The sequence below is a fragment of the Miscanthus floridulus genome, chromosome 10 (assembly GCF_019320115.1).
Source record: "Miscanthus floridulus cultivar M001 chromosome 10, ASM1932011v1, whole genome shotgun sequence".
NCBI lineage: Eukaryota > Viridiplantae > Streptophyta > Magnoliopsida > Poales > Poaceae > Miscanthus > Miscanthus floridulus.
In genome coordinates, this window is record NC_089589.1 from 24,714,928 (window position 1) to 24,722,426 (window position 7,499).

At 46.5% G+C, this 7,499-nt stretch overlaps 1 long non-coding RNA gene across 1 annotated transcript; it reads left to right on the forward strand.

Moving 5' to 3' along the window:
• Positions 1-238: 238 nt before the first annotated feature.
• On the forward strand, positions 239-1,702 carry LOC136485696 (uncharacterized). The gene is made up of 3 exons (XR_010766523.1): positions 239-495; positions 585-1,314; positions 1,400-1,702. It is a non-coding gene; the product is annotated as an uncharacterized lncRNA (long non-coding RNA).
• Positions 1,703-7,499: the final 5,797 nt, after the last annotated feature.

Below are 7,499 nucleotides of genomic sequence, written 5' to 3' on the forward strand. Positions count from 1 at the left end.
GTCACATGATGCACATAAGAAAAGGAAAAGAGCATCAGGGAAGGATGTCCCACAGCTCGGACAACAGAAGCAACCAATGCAAAATCTTGTTGTTGCTAATGAATATGGTTCCAACATAGAAGTCTATCGACCAGACAACTCTGGAGAAGTGTCGGTTCAAGACCTTAATGCTTTTTTTGAACTAACTGGTTTAACCTTGGATCAATTGACGGGCAAAGCTCCAATCCAGAACCTAGAAGTTGATACCTGGAAGACTTATAAATTTGGCAAAAGTCTGTACAACCCTGCGGCTCTGAATGAATTGGGTACGCAAATGTACTTGCTCAACAAGTGGTACATGCAGGCGTGTGGCAGGGGTGAGGAGTGGATCTTTGTCAGATTTAGAGACCATCATTACTTCCGTGGCGATGACATCTTACATATTAGTTTCGAAGAATTGCATCAACTATACCACATGGACGCTCTGGACAAATCAATCATTAGCTCCTTTTGTTTGTAAGTGATTCTTACTTTTATTTAATAAACTCACTTCCATGCGTACGTGTATATAATTATCCTCACATGTAACTTATATTTATATACAGATTCCAGATGTCAGAGCTCCAAAGAATACAAGACACCAGTGTTGGCTTCATTGATCCTTATATCGTATTCAAAACCGATATTATTGTCAAGGAGCAGTGGGTATCTGAAGCACAGAAGAATATCATGAGGTTCTTCGTGAAGCAGCACGACAAGACAACAATACTTTTCCCGTACAACTTTGAGTAAGTGTTAATAATAATGTAGTCTACACATTTTATGTAATATCAATACAACTTATATGCATGTACGTGTGTGTATAAACCAATGCAGGTTTCACTGGATACTCATTGTCATTGAGTTAAACTCAAGTCGGTTAGTAATCTTGGACTCGTTGAGAAAAGAGCGGGCACTATACCAAGATATGATAGACATTATCCAGGGGTAATTTCGATCTCTCGCGCACAACTATTATTGAATAGACTTTGCCATAATTTATTAACGATCGTACATTATTGGTCGCACAGGGTTTGGAAAGAGTTTATTCGGCAACACCGCAAGGATTGCAAGGCACCACTTAATGTAGTTGAAATACCAGTAAGTTGTACTATATATACTTCCCCACGTGTTTAATTACTATATCGTACTTCAATTTACGTGTGAGATGATGAGAATAATCTTCTTCTCGTACAGTGGTGTTTGCGGCAGCAACCAGGTAATAACTTGTGTGGATACTACGTTTGTGAATTTATCACTGCACACATAAGAAGAACTCCTGAAGATGTCCTCAGAGTACGTATATATCAATTTTTTATTTATTTTTAAATGAATATATATATATATGTATTAATACTTTTCCTTTTATTTCAAATGCAAGACTGAATGGTTGAAACAAAGGGTCATGCAAAAAGACCATCTGAAAGCAGTTCAAGAGTCAATAGCAGGATTTCTTCTAGAAAAAGTGCTAAATCCCAACGGCGAGTTCTACTTTGATCCTAAGGAATAAATGATGTAAATTAAATGTTTATTGATATCGTTATTTTCGAGAACAAGATTATGAAAGTGTTGTATATATACATATATATCTATAATATATATAGTTTCATACTTTATTCGAATATAATAATGCTCGAGATGAGAATTAGATGTAATTATATGCGTGCGTGTATTTATATTAGCAGCGTAGAATACGTACATAAAAACATATTATATATTAAACAAATATGTGTAACTGAACTGAAAACAAATTAAACAAAAAAAAAGAAAAAGAAAAGGAACCTTTAGTCCCGGTTGGGGTTACCAACCGGGACTAAAGGGTGCGGCCACGTTTGCTCGGCTAGAGGGCCTTTAGTCCTGGTTGGTAACACCAACCGGGACTAAAGGTCCCTCTTTAGTCCTGGCTCGATGACCCGGGACTGAAGGTTCCACCTTTAGTCCCGGGATCGTTGTCCCGGCGCGTTAACCGGGACTAAAAGCCGTTACCGCCCGGGACAACAAGTCCATCCTGTAGTAGTGATAAGATTTTGCACTCCATTTTATCTTTAAAATTGGGTATGACAGATGATGTAATTTATGAGATGCTCCAATATTAGTTCGGCTTTTGACGGTCGAAGCTTTAGGTAGCAATTGATTAATAGAGAGAAGCTCAAAGTGCTCTAGCTTTTTTTTTAATATTAGGGCGCAAGCCAACAAAAACTAAATCAGTAAGATCTTTTTAAGAAATTATAATTGACAGTTTCTTGCCTATTCTTATAGAAAAAAAACATTGATAGCCTTATCCATTTGGCTATTAGGTTTTTTGGTTTAGCATGAGAGTGGACACACATATGAGCTCCTAAGCCCTGCAGCTGGGTAGGAGGTATGGAAGGTCTGATAGGGATGATGGCGGAATTTCTCATTTCTGCATTTGCTTTGCAGGAAAAAAAGAAGTCCTTAAAGACAGCACATGCAAGAAAAGGAACTGTCAGAATATTTGACTTGTGGTAGTCCTTAAAGACTCAAATTCAGTGTTTCTGCATAAAAGGAACTGTCAGAATATTTGACTAGTGGTAGTGGATCGATCTGGTCATCCTACTTGTCATGCGAACCTCTGCAGGCTGCAGCTAGCACGGCGTCCATGGTGCTCAGCTCGTCTTTCAGGTAGCGGAAACCTACGCGTGCTCACGTCTCTGACGGAGCCCATCACGCTCGTGGCGGCTTTCACTGCTGGAGAGAACTTCTTTGCCAAGTGCAAAATAGTTTGCCGAGTGCATTCCATCGGGCACTCGGCAAAGGCAGTCTTTGCCGAGAGCCAGACTCAGTGGCACTCGGCAAAGAAATGCCGTCGGCAAATCTGCCTGGCAAAGATTGGCCGTCGGCAACAATCTGCCTTTGCCGAGTGCCGGGCGCTCGGCAAATTCCGACCATCGGCAAAGGTGGCTGGCGTGACGGCGGCCACTTGTCGTCAGCCTTTGCCGAGCGCCCCGCCGTTTGGCGCTCGGCAAAGAATTTTTTTTTATTTTTTTTTAAATTCTTTGCCGAGTGCCACGTGCCCTAGCACTCGGCAAAGACTTATTTGCTGAGTGCCAAGAATGACACTCGGCAAATTATTATTTTTTGTTTTTTTGGCCCCATATTTTTTGTGGGGCCTTGCTACAGTAATTACATCTCAGTTTTTTTACTATATTTCCTTAATTATTTTTGTTTCGTTGAAATTTTTTCGAATATTCCAAATTTGAACTGCAGGTACATGCAATAATAGAATTTGGTCATTCAAAAAATGGTATTCATGATGTTTAGCGTATGTTGGGGCCGTATCTAGGAACTCACATGAAATTACGAGCATCTTGTTGTCGTAACATGACGAGGTACTTACGGGGAAAGTGTATTTAAATTATATAAAATCCAAACGAAGTCCGAAAATCACGAAACTTATCGAGGTGTCTTGTTATCACATGCGGAGGTCATGGTAAAAATTTGAGAAAGTTTCGAGCAAGTTGTGACGTCGGATGCCTAAAACCCAGACATCTCCACATGTGATCACCCCCCAGCCCGGCCGCGCCCCGCCCCCGAGCACCCCCAGCCCGGTCGTGCCGCCCGGCCACGCGGCTCCCTGGCGCGCGCCACCGCCGTCAGCGCTGCCCGCCGCCGCCGTCCGCGCATGCTGCCACCGCCGGCGCGCGCGGCCGTCCTCCCCTGCACGCGCTGGCCCCGCGCGCCCCCGTGCTCCCCTAGTGTTGCCGCCGGCTTGGAAGAAGGAGGAGGAAGCAGCAGTAAGAAGAAGGGAGGAGAAGAAGGAAGAAAAAGGAAGAAAAAAGAGGAGAAAGAAAGAGAAGGAAAAGGAAGAAGAAGGAGAAGGAAAAAAGAGAAGAAAAAGGAAGAAGGAGGAGGAGAGGAAGGAGGAGGAGAAGGGGAGAGGGGGAGGAAGCCGAGGTGGAGGGGAGGAGGAGGTGCCTCGGCCATCTTCTCCGCGTGCCCGTCCCGCCGACGCCCCTACCGTCACCGAACCGCCTACGAGCGTGGGCAAGGTATATCCACCCTTTCTCTGCTTGTCGGCCTTCGTGCCGTTGTGATGTCGGCCTTCGTGCCGTTGTTTTTTGCAGGTTTTGGAAACCTCCCCGTGCAGGGGAGGTGCTGCCAAAATTTTGAACTTATAGTGTCGTGTTTCTTCTTTTGCAGAGCAGGACCTATCGGAGGTGACCCGGAGGTCCCCGATCGTCTTCGTCGGCGTCGCGGGTCTACCTGCACTGCGTCGCCTCACCACTGCGTCGACTCGCCACTGCCCCACTAGCCTGACTTCATCGACACCCTAGGTATAAATCACCTCTTTTTCCTCTTGTCTGTCGTCGTAGATCGGTGTAGCCCAGTTAGGCGTCTCCCATCCGAAAGAGATATCTTTGGAGGTATGCAGATCTTTGCATATCTGCGACCGTATCTGTTTCGGATTGTCCATGTTTTTTAGACAGCCCGCAGATGTGTAGATGGGTTAGTTTCCATGGTTCGCTCCGGTCCGAGACGGTGTTTCGGCATCACCCCCTGTTGTTCTCCGGATACACACTCTCCCTTGTAGGACGTGTATTAGGAGAACAACGGGGAGGTGCTACCGAAATTCTATCTGGGATAGGAGTGGAGCATGGAAACTAACCTCATCTACGCATCCGCGGGTGGGATTAGGACCTATCCTCACCTATTAGAGAGTAGGGACACCGCGTAGATGCAATTGATGGTCACCTGTGGAGATGTTATATATGCTAGAGGATGGAGGACCGTCAGTGGATGTACACGGGCCGAACAAGTCAGGGTGATGCCAACATTGAATGGATGAACAAGACCGATCATTTCTTGAAGCGTGCATTTGGCAAGGCCGCTAGATACCCGAAAATGGCTTTGTGTCCCTGCAACAAGTGTGGTAACAGGAGAATGCAAAACCAGGAAGTCATGGTTATACATCTGCACAAGAATGGGTTTACGCCGAACTACACCCGGTGGGTCCACCATGGTGAAGCCGATCGTATGAGAGAGGAGGTGGTGAGACCACGTGTCGAGGCTTTCGATGCCGGTGCCGGGGTAGCAGACATGGTAGATGACGTTCACCAAGCACAGTTTGCTGAAGGACATGAGGAGGCGGAGATGCAGGCAGCCGTAGATGCGTTCAAGTACATGATGGACTTGGTGGCGAAACCCCTTCACGCTCATTCTGAGGTCTCTCAGCTGGATGCCATTAGTCGCTTGATGGGATTGAAGTCTGATTTGAACATGAGTCGAGAAGGATTTGATAAGGTGTTGGCCGTGGTTGGCACCCTGGTTCCAAAGGACCACATGTTGCCGAAGACCATGTCCGAGGCACATAAGCTCCTTAAAGCACTAAATATGCCGTATGAGCAGGCACTGGCTGGTTGTGTCGCCTGATGACTCACGCAACCCCAACCACATCCTGGGTCTTGCGTGCAGGCAGTTTTACCCCGGCATTGTCACGCACAAGGGGAACACTGAGCCGGCCAAATCGTGTGACCACTACAAAGATGCCCCCGACGCATGTGGAGATAAGTAGGAGCTGGTGAGGAGAGAGTTCTGGGTAAGTCTCGCTCGCACAACTTTGATCAATACATCGCATTCATTTGACTTTTTTTGACATAATAAATTGATACATTGTGTCTGTCTGCAGATTTTTTTCAGATGTGAAGAGGGACAGGAGGACAGGGCAGAGAAGGTGATGGTGAAAAGTGCTAGGAAACGAATCACCGACATGCACTACGAGGAGCGCCTCACTTGCATCGTCAAGTACTACGCCACGCACCTTGGTGAGAAGATCACCAAGACACAGGCAAGACAGAGGATGCTGACCCGAGAACAGTACCTTGAGGTAAATGAAGAAGAATAATATTGATTCATTTTGAGATTAAGTAGCTTTAATTTGGTCTTCTTACATCTCAAATTCTTTATGACATGTAGATGATTCCATGGTAGTGCGAGTCGTATCGGGACTACTGGGTGATGATCGTGGACAGGTGGTTCACGGAGGGTTATATCCAGGACCATGAGGTGGGGCGGAAGTAGCGTATGGCAGCGATAGGCCCCACACACCCTCAAGGCAGCCGCAGCCTCGGCGCATACAAGCAAGCATGGGTACGTGAATTTTTAGTATTCTGACGCACCATTCTGCATGTTTCTTTTATTCATCTTATTGTCTTTCTCGCAGTCGGCGTCACATGGTGGCCAATCCATCTCCAATTTCATGGCATATGGTCTGGCCCGCAAGGGTAAGGCGATGTCCGCTGTCACCTTCACCCCGGAAGACCCGCCCGAGTCCTACAGCAACCCGAGCGTCCACACTCGCATCAGTTCGTACGCATCGGAGGCAAGGTCGGTCCATGGGCCAGACTGGGATCCGAGTACCGACGACATCGAGGGGACGATGGTCATGAGGCTCGGACAAGGCAAGAAGCATGGGTGGTACTGGATTGGCGATGGCACCCTCGAGCCCAGCGAGATTCCCTCCCTCTCCCAGATCCGAGCACAGACCCCGAGCGGAGGCCCGGCCATACGCCAACGGTCGTCCCCTTCACAGCAGCGGGTCGACGCACTCCAGGTTAGTCCCGTTTAACTCTTCGTACATTGATCTTTAAATAACTTAGTTACCTTTGCATTACTGAAACATTTGATTGAAATGTTGCAGGCCGAGAACAAGAGGATCGCTCAGGAGCTGTGGGACCTGACGGCGAGGACCGAGCAGGCCGAGCGAGAAAGATAGGCCGAGCGGGCCGAGCGGGAAAGGCAAACCAAGCAGCTAGCGGAGATTACGACGTTCCTATAGAACTTTGGCAAATGCACGGTGTAGCTGTGCCGTAGTTTGCTCCACCGCTGCCTCCAGTTATAGCTAGTCCTGTGAGTATGAAACCAAATTGCTTCGACTAGTGCTTTCATTAGATGACCACTCTAACAGATGCAATCTCTTGTCCTTTATGCAGCCTCCGTTGGCGGGTTCGAATAACCCATCTCAGGTGCAAGCAGGCGACGGCACTTTTCCTTCACTAGGCACTCGTTTCCTCCCCACCTGTAGTTTGTATCTCTTTTTCATCGCTTGATGGACATGTGATGCACTATGATCGACTATCGACTTGTTTCGATGGATATTGGATCTATTATGCTTGTGATGTCGTGTATGTGAGATATTGTGTGATCGACATGTGATATATATATGTGGTATTGCCTTTGTGATGAGATGGATGTGATATATATGTGCTATATTGTGTTTGTGATGTCACAGATGTTATATATATCTCTTATATGTTGTGTTTGTGAATATAGAATCAAAAAAATATATATTAGCCTCTTTGCTGAGTGCCCTGACCCTGGCACTCGGCAAAGCTGGGAATTCTGAAAAAAATAAAAAAAATCTTTGCCGAGTGCCGACCTGGCAGGGCACTCGGCAAAGAAATTATTAAAAAAAATCTTTGCCGAGTGCCTCCCTGGTAGGGCGCTCGGCAAAGAAATTTTGA